Consider the following 16,947-nt stretch of genomic DNA (forward strand, 5'->3'; position numbering starts at 1 on the left):
GAAATTACAGTCTCTTCGACAAATGATCTTGGGAAAGTTAAAATTTTCACATGCAAGAGTGAGCATATACCCTACATGATTTATACACCAAAACATGATGACTTCAGTTTTAATGTCAAATTTCTGGCAGCAATATTGTAGCATGAATACGTAAACTATTACTATTTAGGGATAAGCTAGACTTCTCTAGAGTATGCCTTATAGCTACATATGAATCTACAGTTATTTCAAAATTTTTGTATCTGAGAAATAAGGCAAAGCAATTTTTTAAAAAACATTCTTATTAGTGAATCACCATGAGGTACAGTTACAGACTCACAAACTTTAATGCCTGCATTTCAGTCATACAATGGTCGAGTATCCATCACTCCACCAGTGCCTATTTTCCACCACCAATGGTCCCAGTATCCCTCCCACCACCTTCACCCCGTCCCCTCCACCCCACCCTGTGTCTGAAAATTTTTAAAAATATTAAAACAACCTTCTCAGCAACAAACATTGCTATACAATATACCTTTGGAATTTTTACTACCATATTATTTGTAATAATATGAGAGTCTCTTGCCCGCACGCCTGGCTGTCTTCCCTGGGGCCCCTCGGAGGGGATGGGCTCCAGCTTCCCTCCACACCCCGAGCAGAGCTCCCTGCGGCCGAGGACCACCAAAACCTAACTACAGCCATGCTGGAGGCCCCTCTCCACACGTTCGGACAGGCCTCATGCATGAAGGTACTGGCAGAGGAACCCAGGTGTGTGTGATCCCATCAACGGCCAACATCCAGAGAGACTTAAAAGCAAGCTCTCAGAAGCGCGCAGCTGCAAGCGGCTCTGCGATATCTTTAGCCTGCTTCTCCCTTTGGGAGAAACTGGCAGTCTTCTGAGAGTTTCCTGCCCACATGGGACAGCCTTGTAAGCTTCCCATGGTGTATTCATATGCAAAATCCAGTAACAAGCTGGATCTCATTCCCCTGACCCTGAAGAGCCCCCAGTGCAACATCGTTGGGAGGGCCAAGTTCAGATGGACTTCTAAGATATCAGGGAAAGGATGAAATGAGATGTTACTGGGCCCGCCCGAGAAATCGGTGATTAATGGGCTATCGTGATTGTGATTATTTGTAAAGTTAGACCTATCTTAGGACATATTTAGTTTCATAGTAAAATTGATGGAAAAGACAGAAATTTTGTACACTCTCTTCTTTCACACATGTATATCCGCCCCCATTATCAATGTCTACCATCAGAATGATAATTATTTCTACTATCTAGATTGACAATTATCATTGAATACTTTAGTGATCACTCACTTTTGGTTTACATTTTGTGAACAAAAAAAAACATTCACTATATTACAATAATGAAGTTTTTTTGTTTGATACTATAATGGTGACAATATTATTTTGAATTGCTATTTACTTTCAATTATATGGTTATATCATCTATCTAGTTAAGTCTCTTTGTTTAAGGTCTTGGGGCCAGAAAAACTGCCCATTGAAAATATTAGCAGAAATTTTAAACAAATAATACCATAAAAGATTAGTAATTACCAAATTTGAGCTACACACCATTTAACAGCAGAGAACATAAAGACTCATGGAAGCAAAGTGCTCTGTCAGAAGTCAGATTCAGTTAACGGAAAATTCTAGCCTTTGACTGACACAGTCTGGGCATAACACTGTAAAATCTAGCTGACATAATATGAAAGCCAAGATATAAAAACAACCCAAATAGCCAAGATATAAAAACAACCCAAATGCCAAGCTACAGATGTATGAAGAAGTTTGGATGGATCTCAAATAGAATACTATGCACCTGAAAAGAAGTGCAAAATCTTACAATTTGCCACAACAATGGATGAAACTATTAACATTATGTTGAGTGAAGTCAGTCAGAAAGGAAGGGATAGACACAGAATGATCTAAACCTTGGACCTAAATAAAACTCACATAAAGGAGAAACACAAACACAAGTCAAGGGAAACACAACTGGAAAGTGGGTCCAAAAAACTTAGCTTATGGGGGTACGGGAAGGAACAGAAGAGAACTTTTGGTACTTTTGTGGAGAAAAGTGAGTGGCTACTGGGTAGGGAATGTGGTGCTGAATAGATGTAGCATAAAGCATAAAGCTGATTCAGTGGGCCCCACACTGGCTTATGTGAGGTAGGGGAGAAGAGAGATAGTCTCTTTCCACCAAGCTGCCTCTGCCACTCTGAGATCCAGAGTTTTGGGGTTCTTGCCTTGCCCTGCAGAAAAGAATTTCAGGAGTACAAGTGAAGTGAAACATTTATTTGGAGGTTTTTGAAGATGAGAAGGGAGGGAAAGAGAGAGAGAGAGAGAGAGAGAGAGAGAGAGAGAGAGAGAGAGAGAGAGAGAGGGAGATGGGGAGAGAGAGAGAGTGCAACAAGCTCAAGAGAGAATGTGGACTTCTTCAGGGTAGAGAGAGCCCCTACACACACACACACCCCAGCATTAGATAGGAAAGTACGTGTCTCAAGAGGGAAGATGCAGGTGGCACATGTGTTCAGCCATGTGGGTTCAAGCCTCGTTTGGGCTTGAGCAGCATATGTGCTCCCTTCCTTTGTTCAAGGTGACTTTTATAGGGTTAATCTAAGCTTCTCATGTGGGGCTTTCTAGCTAGATAAGAGTCCTAGAAAGGGGTGTTGCCAGGTGTGTAGAGCTGGGAGTGGTCTTCTTTGAAACCCCTTTTCTTTTTTTTTCTTCTTTTATTGAATCACCATATGGAAAGTTACAAAGGTTTCAGGTTTCTTTTTTTCGATTTGTCAAATGTGTTTTTATTTGTTTTTTTTTTAAATTTTATTCTTTTATTGAATCACCATGTGGAAAGTTACAAAGCTTCCAGGTTTAAGTCTCAGTTATACAATGCTCAAACACCCATCCCTTCACCAGTGCACATATTTTACCACCAAGAATCACAGCATAGTTCCACCCCGCCCCCCCCCCACATCCCCAGCCCCCCACGCCGCCTGTGTAACTGATAAATTTCACTTTTACTTTCTCTGTACTTTGATTACATTAAATATTTCAACACAAAACTCACAATTATTGTTTGGAGTTTTTCCCCCTTAAAGTCGGACCTGCTGAAAAGGAAGCATTTGATAATTTGTTTTCCATTGCTGAGAATGAAGCAATATGAGGTCGAGTGACCGCACTAGCGGCAGCATGGTTTTGGATTTCTGTATTTTAGCATTTTAGTAACTAAGTCCAGAGAAATATCTGCCAGAAATTGCAACATTGTAAGCTTGTACCTCACAGCTACTTTATATTCCACATATGAGTGCAATATTTCTACGTCTGTCTCTTTCTTTCTGACTCATTTCACTCAGCATGATACTTTCCATGTTGATCTACTTATATGCAAATTTCATGACTTCATGTTTTCTGACAGCTACAGAGTATTCCATTGTGTAGATGTACCAGAGTTTCTTTAGCCAGTCATCTGTTTTTGGGCACTCTGTTTTTTTCCAGATTCTGGCTATTGTAAACAGTGCTGCAATGAACATAGAAATGCAGATGTCATCTCTACTATAGCTTTTTGCTCTCTGGGATATATTCCAGGACTGATATTGCTGGTCAAATGGAAGCTCAATTTCTAACTTTTTGAGAATCGTCCATATTGTTTTCCAAAAGGGCTGAGCCGGTTGGCATTCCCACCAGTAGTGAAGGAGAGTCCCTTTCTCCCCACATCCACGCCAACACTGGTTGCTTTTGTTTTTTGGGATGTGGACCAGTCTCTGTTGTGTGAGATGATATCTCATTGTTGTTTTGATCTGCATCTCCCTGATGATTAGTGATGTTGAACATTTTCTCATGTGCCTCTCAGCCATTCGGATTTCTTCTTTGGGAAAGTTTCTGTTCATTTCATCACCCCATTTTTTCATACGGTTGGCAGTTTTCTTCTTGTGGAGTTCACCCAGTGCATTGTATATCCTTGATATCAACCCTTTATCTGATGGGTACTGTGTAAATATCCTTTCCCATTCTGTAGATTGTCTTTGAACTTTGGTCACTGTTCCTCTTGAGGTGCAGAAGCTTGTTAGTTTGAGATAGTCCCATTTATTTATTTCTGTTTTCACTTGCTTGGCCGGTGGCATGTCATCTTTGAAGATACTATTGGATTTTGTGTAAAAACACAAATAGAAAAGAAAGGGCGCGGGCGGCAAGGCAGGTGAAGGAACGGAGCCAAGATGGTTGGTCTCACTGCAGTTTATTCGATCTTCTTTCTCCATTCTCCTCTGATTCTCCTCCTGCTTCTTTCTTCCCCATCCTACTTCATTCTCCCTCCTGCTTCCATTCCAACTCTCGGTCTCTCTCTCGATCTGTGGATCTGGACCCCGTGGATCTGGCCCCCCAACCCACTCTTACAGCCTAGTTAAATATCCCCAGCATGAGGGGGTTGGGGCATACCCATAGGTGTGGTCAGCAATAGGGTAAGGTTCCTTTCCCTCAGGGGATGCTTCTCCTAGAACTTAATTCTCTTTCAGTAGGAGGATCCACCCAAGGGCGGAGTCCCATGAATGTGTTTCTCTTCTCCTCAGCCAGCAAACATATAAGAATTCATAATATTAATCATTTTGTATGGACACAATAAGAGATGCATTAAAGCTTATAGAATTGCTCTCCTGGGGCCATCTCAATCTCAGACTACAGTGCTCAGGCCAGATCAGTCTTTCCTATCCCTGGCAGGGTCCCAGTCTCATAATTACTATTGGATCATGACAGCATTTGTCTATGATCAAGCTCTTAACTTATAGTTAAGAATTAGGCACTTTGGTCAGGCCAATCTCGATGCCAGGGTAGCACATAACTCACCGCTTGCCCTGGATCCTTCCCGTCCCACGTCGGGGACCCTACTTTGGGGTGCTAGGAACTGAGGGCAACTGAGCCTTAAGTGAAGAAAGCAGATGCCCGGGAGGGAATAATATTCAAGGCCAATTAAGTCCCAAGTTACAAAAACATAATATTGTCTTCTTTTGTCTATACATAAAAGACATAGCTTTAAAGTAAATTATTCAAAAGGCATAAAGAGGAGAGAAAGGCAATGTTATAATATTCAGTGTCCTAGGAAGGTCTGACCTTAGAAATTAGCAGAGTCAGATTAAAGGAAGAGCAGATAAACTGGTAGAAGTGGTTACAGATAAACGAAGGAATGGGAGTGACTGGGGAGCATTTTGATGGGTGTGACTGATATACCTAAGCTCCTAGTGACAAGGGGAGAAAGGACAAACCAATGATATCCAACAGGCTTTAATGTCATGGAGGGTTTTGCCGACCTTGTCTTCAATGTACCTTAGGGATTCTGGTCTGATGTTGAGGTCTTTAATCCATTTTGATCTGACTTTTGTACATGGTGATAGGTAGAGGTCTAAGCCCATTTTTTTGCATGTACTGTCAAGTTTTGCCATCACAATTTGTTAAACATGCTTTCCTTGCTCCACTTCACATATCTTGCTCCCTTATCAAAGATTAGATGATTATATATTTGGGGGATATGTCAGAGTATTCAACCCTGTTCCATTGGTCTGCAGCTCTGCCTTTGTTCCAGTACCATGCTGTTTTAATGACTACTGCTTTGTAGTAGAGTTGGAAGTTGGGGAGGTTGATTGCTCCCATTTTCTTTTTCCCAAGAATTGCTTCAGCTATTCGTGGGGGCTTATTGTTCCACATGAATTTCAGGAGCACTTACTCCATTTCTTTGAAGAATGACAAGGGTATCCCTATAGGGATCTTGCTAGTGTTTTATCAATCTTGTTTATTTTCTCGAAGAACCAGCTCTTGGTTTCATTGATCTTTTGGATTGTCTTTTAGGTTTCCATGTCATTAATTTCTGCTCTAAGTTTTATTATCTCTTTCTTTCTGCCTGGTTTAGGCTTCTTTTGTTGGTCTTTTCCTAAGGTCTTGAGCTGTGAAGTCAAGTTATTTATGCAGGCCCGTTCTTCCTTCCTGAGATATGCTTGCAGAGCTATAAATTTTCCCCTTAATATGGCTTTAGCTTCGTCCCATAAGTTTTGGTAGCTCGTGTCTTCATTTTCATTTGTTTCCAGGTACCTTTTGATTTCTTCCTTGATTTCATTCCTGACCCACTCATTGTTCAACATCGAGGTATTTAATTTCCAGGTGTTAGATTTAGTTTTCTGCATCTGTCCATGATTGACTTCTATCTTCAGTGCATCATGGTCTGAAAAGATAGCTGGTACACTGTCTATTTTATTGATTCTATTGAGGTATGTTGTGTGGCCCAGCGAATGGTCTATTCTGGAAAATGTTCCATGTGCACTGGAAAAGAATGTGTATTCCTTTTTTATTTTTGGATATAGAGCCCTGCATAGATCTATTAGTCCTCTCTCTTCTATTTCTTCCTTCAAAGTCAGTATTTCCTTGGTGAGTTTTAATCTTCTTGATCTGTCCAGAGGTGATAGGGTGGTGTTGAAGTCTCCAATTACTATTGTGTTGCCCACAATGTCCTTCTTAAGGTCTATTAGCAGTTGTTGTAGGTATTTAGCTGGTCCCTCATTGGGTGCGTACACATTTAGAAGTGTGATTTCTTCCTGCTGTACATATCCCTTGATTAATAATAAAAAGTGGCCTTCACTATCCCTTCTAATCTTTTTCAACTTAAAGTCTATGTTGTCTGATAATAGTAAAGCCACCCCAGCTTTTCTGAGGGAGTTGTTTGCTTGCAGGATTATTTTCCATCCTTTGACTTTGAGTTTGTGTTTGTTCTGGTTATTCAGATGTGTTTCTTGCAGGCAGCAGAATGTTGGGTTCAGTCTCTGAATCCATTTTGCCAGTCTGTGTCTCTTAATTGGTGAATTAAGCCCACTGACATTGAGAGAGATTATTGTCATAGGGTTTTGTGCCATCGTTCTGTAAGTGTTTATTGTGCTTGTAGGGGTTTTTCTTGTCTTATAGTATCCCCTTTAGACCTTCTTTTAGGTTTGGGAAACCCCTTTTCTTGACCTTCATTTCTGCTGGAGCTTCTCTCAGAGGTTCAGCCTTCTCTGGTCTGGGCTAGCTGAGGGTTAATCCGATTAAAGGAAGGAATTGAAGGTTCTCCAGTAATTCCCTTCAGAATCTTTCTGTAGAGGAGTCCAGTCTCCTCAGGGTATGCTGCTGGAGAAGGTCTTATTAGGTCTTGCTTTCTATATCCATAAGATGGATCAGACTTAGGACTGGTGGTTTTATTTCTTCCCAGAATTTCATTGCCATGATATGGGGGACCCACAGTGCTTCCAAAGCATTCCCATTCCTCTGTGTTTATTGTTAGCTTCCCCTCTGTGCTCTGCTTCCCCTCTCTGTTAATCACGTATATCCCTAAATCAGATCCTGTCACATGTAAAGTCAGATTCTTCTAAGGACTCTGGATTTTGTATATGCAAGCAAAACATTGATTTTCTCTTTCCTTTATATCCTTTAGTAGTTTGCTTTAGAGCAATGTCCTTTTTTATTTAGACACAGCCATCTACCAAAAGCCCACAGCAAGCATTATTCTCAATGAGGAAAAGCTGAGAGTTTTCCTTCTATGATCAGGAACAAGAAAGTCTTGCCCACTCTCACCACTTCTGTTTAATATAGTACTGGAAGTACTTGCCATAGCACTTAGGCAAGAAAAGGATGTCAAAGTCATTCAGATAGGAAAGGAAGAAGTCAAGCTATCACTATTTGCAGATGATATGATACTTAGAGAACCCTAAAAGCTCCACAGAAGAGCTTCTATAAATAATAGGTTTGCAGAGTAGAGTGGCAGGTTACAAATTCAATACCCAAAAGTCCATGCCCTTCCTATACACAAATAATGAAAAAAAATTAAAAAAAAACTCTTTCACAATAGTGCCTTCAGAAAATTAAGTACCTTGGAATCAACTTAACTAAAGAGGTGAAGGACCTATACAAAGAAAACTACAAAACACTGCTTCAAGAAATAAAATTGAAAATTAGGAAATGGAGACACATCCCCTGCTCATGGATTGAGATGACTAACATCGTCAAAATGGTAATACTCCACAAAGCATTGTACAGATTCAATTCAGTCCCTATAAGAATACCCATGACATTTTTCAAAGAAATAGACATAACACTCCTGAAATTTATATGGAGTAATAAACCCCCCCGAATAGCCAAAGCAATCCTTGGGGAAAAGAAGATGGGTGGCATCAACTTCCCCAATCTCAAACTGTACTACAAAGTGGTAGTAATTAAAACAGCATGGTATTGGAACTTAAACAGATGTGCAGACCAATATGTAACAGAGTTGAATATTCTGACACAGACTCCCAAATATACAATCACTAATCTTTGATAAGGGAGCAAGTAATATGAAGTGGAGTAAGGAAAGCCTCTTAAACAAGTGGTGCTTGGAAAACTGGACAGCTACATGCAAAAGAATGAACTTAGACCATTGTCTAATGCCAGGCACAAAAGTCAGATCAAAATGGGTTAAAGACCTTAATACCTGACTCCATAAGGTAAGGTACATGGAGGAAAATGTAGGCAGAACTCTCCATGATATTGAAGCTAAAGGCATCTTCAAGGATGAAATACTACTGACCAAGCAGGTGGGAATAAATATAAATAAATGGAACTACATTAAAATATGAAGCTTCTGCACCTCATAGCCATTAAAATACAGAAAGAGCAGAAAGAGTGCACAAAATGGGAAAAATATTTATCATCAGATAGGGGCTTAATATCCAGGATAAATAAGACACTGGTAGAGCTTTACAAGAAAAACCCCTCTAACCCTATCAAAAAATGGGGAGAAGAAAAGAACAGAAACTTCCTCAAAAAAGTAATTCAGTTGGCCAAAAGGCACATGAAAAAATACTCTGCATCGCTAATCATCAGGGAGATGCAAATCAAAACAAAAGAAGAACAGCAACTAGTGATGGCGCAGATGTGAGGAGAATGGGTCTCTCATTCCTTATTGGTGGGAATGCCTACTGGTCCAGCATTTTTGGAAAACAATATGGACATTCTTCCAGAAACTAGAAATTGAGCTCCCATTTGACCCAGCAACTCCACTTCTGGAAATATATCCCGAAGGTGCAAAAAAGCACAGTAGAAATGACATCTGCATTTGTATGTTTATTGCAGCACTGTTCACAATAGCCAGAATCTGGAAAAAATCCGCATACCCAAGAACAGGTGATTGGTTATATAAAATCTGGTACATCTACACAGTGGGATACTATGTAGCTGTTAGAAGAGATGAAATCATAAAATTTGCATATAAGTTGCGTATAAGGGTGGACATGAAGAGGCATGCTAAGGTAAATGAGTTAGAAAAACAGGGATATACATAGAATTCCTGCACTCATTTGTGAAATATAAATAGCATAATATGATACTAATACATAAGGACAGTAGAGATAAGGGTCAGGAGGATCACTACATGGTTTGGAAGCTGGTCCCACATGCTGTGGAAAAGGCAGTTGGGATGGAGAAGGAACCACTAAGTAAATGATGATTGGAGGGATTGCCAGGGTGGGAGATGTGTGCTGAAAGTAGACTAAGGACCAAACATGATGTCCTCTTAGTAAAGTAACTGTATTTCTAATCATAATGCCCAAAATTAGAGAGAGAGAGAGAAAGAGAGAGAGAGTAAGAAAGATTGTACCTGCCACAGAGGCAGGGAGCGAGATGGGGTGGGGGTGGAGGGTGGGACACTGGGAACAATGGTGATGGAAAATGTGCACTGGTGGAGCATTTCCACCAGTGGAAATGGATGCTCGAGCATTTTATGACTGAAACTTAATCATGCAAGTTTGTAACTGTATCTCTCCGTGATCCACCATAACTTATTTTTTTAAAAAAGAGAAGCAGAATAAATTAAAAAAAATTCATGATAGATCTCAAATACATCAAGAATTACATTATAACTCTCCTACACTGCTGGTGGGAATGCCGACTGGTTCAGCCCTTTTGGAAAACAGTATGGTCGCTTCTCAAAAAATTAGAAATTGAGCTCCCATTTGACCCAGCAATACCACTTCTGAGAATATATCCCGGAGATGCAAAAAAGTATAGTAAAAGTGACATCTGCACCTATATGTTCATTGCAGCACTGTTCACAATAGCCAGAATCTGAAAAAAACCCAAGGGCCCGAGAACAGATGACTGGCTAAAGAAACTTTGGTACATCTACACAATGGAATACTATGCAGCTGTTAGAAAATATGAAGTCATGAAATTTGCATATAAGTGGATCAACATGGAAAGTATCATGTTAAGTGAAATGAGTCAGAAAGAGAGAAACAGACACAGAAAGATTGCACTCATTTGTGGAATATAAAGTAAGAGAATGGGAGACTAACAACCAAGAATAGTAGAGATAAGTATCAAGAGGAGTACTCCACAGCTTGGATGCTGACTTCACATGCGAGGTGAAGAAGCAGCTCTGATAGAGAAGGGATCACCAAGCAAAGGGTGCTGGGTGGGCCCACTAGGGATGGCTGAAAATAGACTATAGACCGAACAAAATGCCTACTTAATACCTCTGTAGCAAACCACAACACCCAAAAAGAGAGAGTGAGCAAATGGGAATGCCCTGCCACAGAGGCAGGGTGGGGTGAAGGGGACAGGGTGGGGGTGGTGGGAGGGATGCTGGGACCATTGGTGGTGGAAAATGGGCACTGGTGGAGAGATGGGAACTCGATCATTGTATGACTGAAATGTAAGCATGAAAACCTATAAGTCTGTAACTTTGTCTCATGGTGATTCACTAATAAAATTAAATTAAATTAAAAAAGAATTACATTATATTTACATAGAATATCTAATTAAAACATCAATATTGGGAAAATTAAATGTTCCAATAAAAAATAAACTCTAGATAAAAGCAACCCCCCAAATTTGCTGTTTATTATTTGTCTTGCATTATTTTGGTCACCAACATTATTCCAATACATTTCACTGATAAAACGTCAAAATATACTGACTAGTGTAATGAACCTCTGTGTGGCCAAAATCCAGTAGTCACAGTCCTGCCATGTGGTGAAAACAATGCTTAAGAAGTTAATAAGCAAGAGATTTCACATGAATATTGATGAGCCAAGCCCTCTTGTTGGGTTCACAGGTTACGAAAATAACCCATCAGTTTTAGGTTCATTCACTTCAGTTAATTGCAAACTAGTGAACAAGAATGGCAAAGTTTACATAGAGTCAAGGCTTCACCTGCCTCCCCCACTTTCTATCAATGTGTCTGAAGATGAGGAACCACATCCAGTACCAGCTACGGTCCAGTACTGAATTAGGGCATGGAGGGGAGGGAGGTCAGGGCATAGAATACTGCACTTTCTCTCAGACGGCGCTCCTTGCTCATGCTTCGGCTGGACGTTCAGAGTCCCCATGTTGAGGAAGGGGCAGTGCTGGGGAGCCTGGGGTGGGGTTGGGCCAGCTAGAGTGTGTGCAGCCTCCTTTGTGATACCACTATTCTCTGGGGTGTGGGGATGGAGACCAGGGTCCCAGGGGGATTTGGATTTCTCTTAGGGTCCAGTGTAGCTGGGGAGTGGCTAAAACAGCTCTTAAGCCTACCCACAAGCATACCCATTTCCTACTTCTTGATGTATCATAGGGCTGAAACAATCTCTTTTCTGGGCTGTGTTTTGCTTAATGTTCACACTCAACAGTGCTCAGGTGCTTCTCCAGGCAGGGTGCTCAGGAATTGCTCCTGGCATGCTCATGGTACCAGGTGGTCTAGGGATCAAATCCAGGTCTTCCATAGGCAAAGCTTGTACTCCTGTCCTTGGAGCTATGCTGGCCTCATGTTTGTGTCAGGGCTCCCCTAAGCCCACCTAGCTGGAATGGCCACCAACTTCAGCAGTTGGGGGACCAATAGGAGGGAGAAGGAATAACTGAATTAACAGACCCAGAAAAGACAGCCAATCCCGAGCCAAAAAGTCCCTTATTGCCCTGAGACCCACCAAACAGGGAAAAGGTCGGTTGACAGTTGGGGTTCAGGGTATAAAAGGGGCTCAGAGATGTACGGTCTCGCTCGCTCTCTCAAGAGGAGACCCTAGGGAATTGATCGATCAGTATCTGAACTCTTGGCATGAAATAAAGCTGTTGAACTTTTGCATTTGTGCTGCACTTGTTCCTTAGATCACAGACCCTAACAGTTTGAATGTCCGCATGCTGCTTCTCTTGAGAACCATCATACAGTGAGAACCCTGAGCTAGCACTCTTCCCAGAAGGAGAGACAGGGCTGATACTTCAGACTCAGAAGCCTGCGAAGATCCTACCAGTAAGTGTCCTTTATAATGGTTCACACTTCAGCAGAGGTTAGAATGAAAATGTTAGAAACACATATTGAGAGGGCAGAAATGTAGTACAGAGTTTAAGGTTAGGGATCTCCGGACATCGTGATTTCTGGGATTGAGAAAGTAGTGGACTGAACTTGGCAAGGCAGGAAGGGTCAAGGCATAGAATAATGCACTTTATCTCTGAGGATGCTCCTTGCCCACTCTTCAGCTGGACATTCAGAGCCATGTTGGGGAAGGGGGAGTGCTGGGGTGGGGGTGGGAAGCTTCCCTCTGGCCCAGATGCTGCATGAGCACAAGTGGGTGCAGCCTCCATTGTGATGTCACTGCTGTCTGGGCTGTAGGATGTGGAAACCAGGGGTCCCAGAGGTGTTTGGAATTCTTACTGGCCAATGGGGTTACAGAACCTGGACCACACCCATGAGCCCCCTATATAAATGCAGGTCCTCAGCCTCTTGTGGCACCCTCTTGCAGCACCTCCATCTAAGGAGAAATCTTCATGGACAACCAGAAAGTCGAGATGAGTCCCCGACCCCCATCCCTGGTGGAGACCCCTGAGAAGAAGAAATTACAGCTGGCTAGAGCTAGGAAAATTGTAAGAAAAAAGTGAAGAAACCTTGTTTCTGGGTCTAGCCCAAGGCTCTATGATAACCCATCAGTGGTCAGTGTGTGTGTGGCCACTGGCTTATGAGCCCCTGGGCCCATTCCGGACACATCCAGTTTTCAGCCACTCTCAGCCAGCAGCTGCTGCCCTCCTGGGACTCCTGGGGACTCTGGCCCAGTAACCCCTAGGGATCCCCTCCTTGGGACAAACACCATCCTTCTCCCACTGGGTCCATGGAGACCAGTACAAGAGAGCTTTTGTCAGTAGGATGTGAATAAGCAGCCTCAAGCAGGCGTTGCTTTGCTTTTCTGCAGCTAAACAAGTTTGAGATCCAACATGATTGCATCCCAGGGCAGAAGCAGAAGAAAAACCACTGCAGAGACAGTGGCCAGGACACTGCCACCTCCCAGGCCTGCCGAGCACCTACTGGGGTAAGTCCTGCCCTGCACGACATCCCAAGCAGATCAAGCATCAAGGGGTGCTGCGGGGATGTTTAGGAACGTGGAAGGAGGGGTCACCCACAGAAGATCTGGTCCTGGTTCCCCACATGCTCAGGCTCTGCTTGGCCTGACATGGGGTGCAGTGCCTCAGCCCTGGGCATGAGGGTTTCACTTGAATGGGCAAGTTTGGCCTTTGAGGTTGAGTTAGGACATGGTGCGAAGGAGCGTCCCTCAAGTACCAGCATGATGGGCGGCCTCAGGAAACAAGGGTCCTGTGTCTCTTCTCTGTCACTTGCCATGGTAAAATCAGATCAGTGCCTTTGAGAATGATCATTTAGTTGTAGCCCCTTTGTTTAACCAAGCCCCTTCATTAGAAATATGGTTCTTACAATGAAGAAGGTTAGGTGGATGTATGGAGCCCTACTGGGGTCCACCCCATCCTTATGGGCCTGATTAGAGGAACTCACAGTGAACAAAAGCCTTGCAATGGGGCAGGGTAATCCTGCAGGCAAGGACATGTGTGGTACTGGTCAGCAGTCCTCTTTGGAATGGCCCCCTTGTTCTCTCTGCAACATTCCAAGCCTCACAAAGGAGCAGGGTAACCCTACAGGCAGGGACATGTGTGGTGCTGTTCATGGACCTCTTTGGAACGGCCCCTTTGTTTTCTCCTGCAGCATTCCAAGGGGACCTGCCGCCCCTAGACACCAGGTCTCTGTTTGACTCCCTCTTTTTCCCTGGCCCTTGTCTGCTCGGCTCTTTTTGATTCCTCTAGAGTAAGGGCTGGGGTGAAGTGTGACCCTTACCGCTGCGATGGAAAGTACTCTCCCATCGGGAAAGTGGCAGGGCAGGCAGTGTAGCCTGGTGCCATGCATGCCCTTTGCCAGATCTGTGTGAGCTGCTGGCTGCATTTCCACTGTGGGGGTATCTCTCTTGTTCCTCCCAAGGCCCGTTCTTGATGTTTTGCCTACTGCTTGATTGACTGGGATGTTTTTATTTATTTATTTATTTATTTATTTATTTGTTTGTTTATTTATTTATTTATTCAGTTACTGTGAGAACAGTTACAGGGCTTTTAGGATTGACTCTCAGTCAATACTATGCTCAAACACCCATCTGACTGGGATGTTTTATCTATTCCCCCTCCGTCAGGCAGCAGGGAACAGGAAAGATGGTGCAGAGCCCTACTTGGATGATGGGGGTAGAGGTGGGCAGGAGGCCTTCAAGTGAGGCCTGGGGAGGCACTGACTGACCGACCCACTTGGGTCTTCCAAAGTGCAGAACACGTAGCAGATTCGATGGTAGAAAACGTGGAACGTCTACAAACAATCTTGGTGGATATGGCAGGAAAGGTAGCCCCTGCTCCAGCTGGTGTGCGGTTCCTGTCTGAAAGGGGGGAGGTGCTGCTAAGGGCCAGGCAAGAGAGAACCAGGGCAGTTACCACCTGGGGGAAGGGGAAGGTTGATGCGGAGGTCTCTATGTCAATTAGGGCCTGCCTGGAAATCACAACCAAGGCTGAAGAATGAGTCCCAAAAATGGGGAGGCGGGGGGCACAACGCAGGGATTGAACCCTGGGCTGAAGCCTAAGCTTCACCACACACCACTGAGATTCAGGAGCTTCAAGCCAGGGAGGAAGGTTCCTAGGACATGGGAGGCAGAAAGGAGGCCTGGGCAGTGGTGGTGGTGGTGTGTGTGTGGGGGGAGTGGCATCTCTTAGGTCCTAAGAGTAAGACCATCAGGACCTGTGCGGGGACAGACTATTTCCTTGGGTCTGTGTTTGACATTCAGGATGCCCCTGCTGCCAGTCCTCACTCCCAGCTTCATGCCCACAGGTGAAGAAGAGCTACCAAGAGGCCTCGACTCTGAGAAAACAGAAAAGCCTCTATCTCCTCCAGCTGCAGCTGTGCACAGCTAATTTTCATCAACAACTGGCTGCATGCCAAGAGTTAGCCATCCAAAAGGAGCAGAGGCTCCTGGGGCAGTTGGAACAGGAGAAAATAAGACATAACTCTGAATTGAATAACATGAAAGAGGAAATGAAAAAATTTTGAGTGAGAGAGGGGCCCTGTACACTTGGGCAGGAAGACCCTTCTTCACTCCCTCCTCACCTTCTTCCCTCACCTTTAGGAAATCCTGAAAAAGACCCAAGAAGGGAACCTACAGCTCCGGGCTCAGCTCAAAGCTGTGACGACTCACGCAAATAGTAAGCAACAGGGATCCCAGGAGGGAGAAGCTGGCTTTGGGTGAGGTGAGGGCGGGGTGAGGGCAGGGCTACACAGGGAGCAGAAGCAAGCCAGATCTGCCCTCTGGGCTCTGCTGTCTTGGCTGTCTGTGACCCTGGGGACCCTCCCACAGGAAATGAAGCCCTTGCAGGAGCAGGATGAGGAACAGGAGGAGAAGGAGGAAAAGAAGCAAGAGAAAAATGGAGGAGGAGGAGGAGGAGGTGGAGAAGGGGAAGTACAGGAGGAGGAGGTGAAAGAGGAGCAGGAGGGAAAGGAGGAGGTGGTGAAGGAGGTGAAAAAGGAGGAGCAGGGGCAGAGCCAGGAGGTGAAAGAGGAGGAGCAGGAGGTGCAGGAGGAGGAGCAGAGGAGAGTGTGGAAGTGCTGAAAATTACAGACAAGGAGAAGACATTCAGAACCAGCTGTACACAGTGAGCCTTATTGCTGTCCTCAGGGTACCCTGGGACAAACACTCCTTAACTCTTGGTTTCCCACCTTCCAATTTCTCTCAACCCCCAACTTTCCCATGGGACTTTCTGGGCCACCTCCACTCAACACCTCCTTGAAACCCCATGTATGCTGTTAGGAGCCAGCAAGGGACTGCCCTTCCCAAGGATGCCCAACCAACACCCCTTTTGATCTTTCCTCCAGCTGCAGTTCTCACGTATATTCCAGGAAGAACTGGAAGATCAGACAGAGGAAATCTTCAAGATTATGGAGGCGGATGAAAAATCATCCCAGTCCTCCATGGAGGAGAAGGTGGTTCAGGCCACAGTCCCTGAAAACACTGGCCAACAAGTTATACAAGAAGATTTCATGGTAATTCAAAGCAATCCAGGCCAGGGACTAAGGCCCTTCTTCTCATTTCTACTAACCTTTATCTATCAGTCATTTTGACTGACTAAACCAAAAGCTACCATAGTCTAATAATATTCTATCCCTTCCACACTCCTCCTTCACACCCATTGCACTTTTTTCAATCTGTGTATGATTAGAATAATAATAAAATATTTCTAAAAGTACTAAAAAATGTCTAATCTCTGGGAAAAATTAACACATCAAAACCTACATGCTACATGTGTCACATGATCACACACTTGAGGTTTGGATATGGATAGAATTCTTAACACTTTTAGAGGTTCATATAAATGATAGTTCTAATTATTGGTGAGGTATAATATAAAACCTTACTTTTGTTAAAAAATAGTCATACTGATTATCATTTTAAAATATAAATATGTGGGCTATGAAGATATCTCAAATGGCTGGAGGAGATGCATCATACATGGGGCCCACACTCATTCCTCTGCCTTCCGTGGTCACTCAAGCACTGGAGGAGTGACTCCCCCACCCCAAGCAAATTAACACTGAGTTCCACTACACTACCAAAATTTCTAGTACTACAGCATTAATTTTAA

The 16,947-nt window shown here is 43.5% G+C and overlaps 1 long non-coding RNA gene across 2 annotated transcripts in view; it reads left to right on the forward strand.

Annotated features, from left to right (window-relative positions):
* LOC129405672 (uncharacterized) overlaps nucleotides 1–16,452 on the forward strand; it is a 111,253-nt gene extending 94,801 nt beyond the window's left edge. For both annotated transcript variants that reach the window (XR_008630732.1, XR_008630733.1), the window contains 4 exons: nucleotides 12,112–12,253; nucleotides 13,188–13,304; nucleotides 15,143–15,513; nucleotides 16,181–16,452. This is a non-coding gene — a long non-coding RNA (uncharacterized LOC129405672). The remainder of the gene's footprint in view (nucleotides 1–12,111; nucleotides 12,254–13,187; nucleotides 13,305–15,142; nucleotides 15,514–16,180) is intronic.
* Nucleotides 16,453–16,947: the final 495 nt, after the last annotated feature.

The sequence above is a fragment of the Sorex araneus genome, chromosome 6, assembly GCF_027595985.1.
Source record: "Sorex araneus isolate mSorAra2 chromosome 6, mSorAra2.pri, whole genome shotgun sequence".
In the NCBI taxonomy this organism is placed as follows: Eukaryota; Metazoa; Chordata; class Mammalia; order Eulipotyphla; family Soricidae; genus Sorex; species Sorex araneus.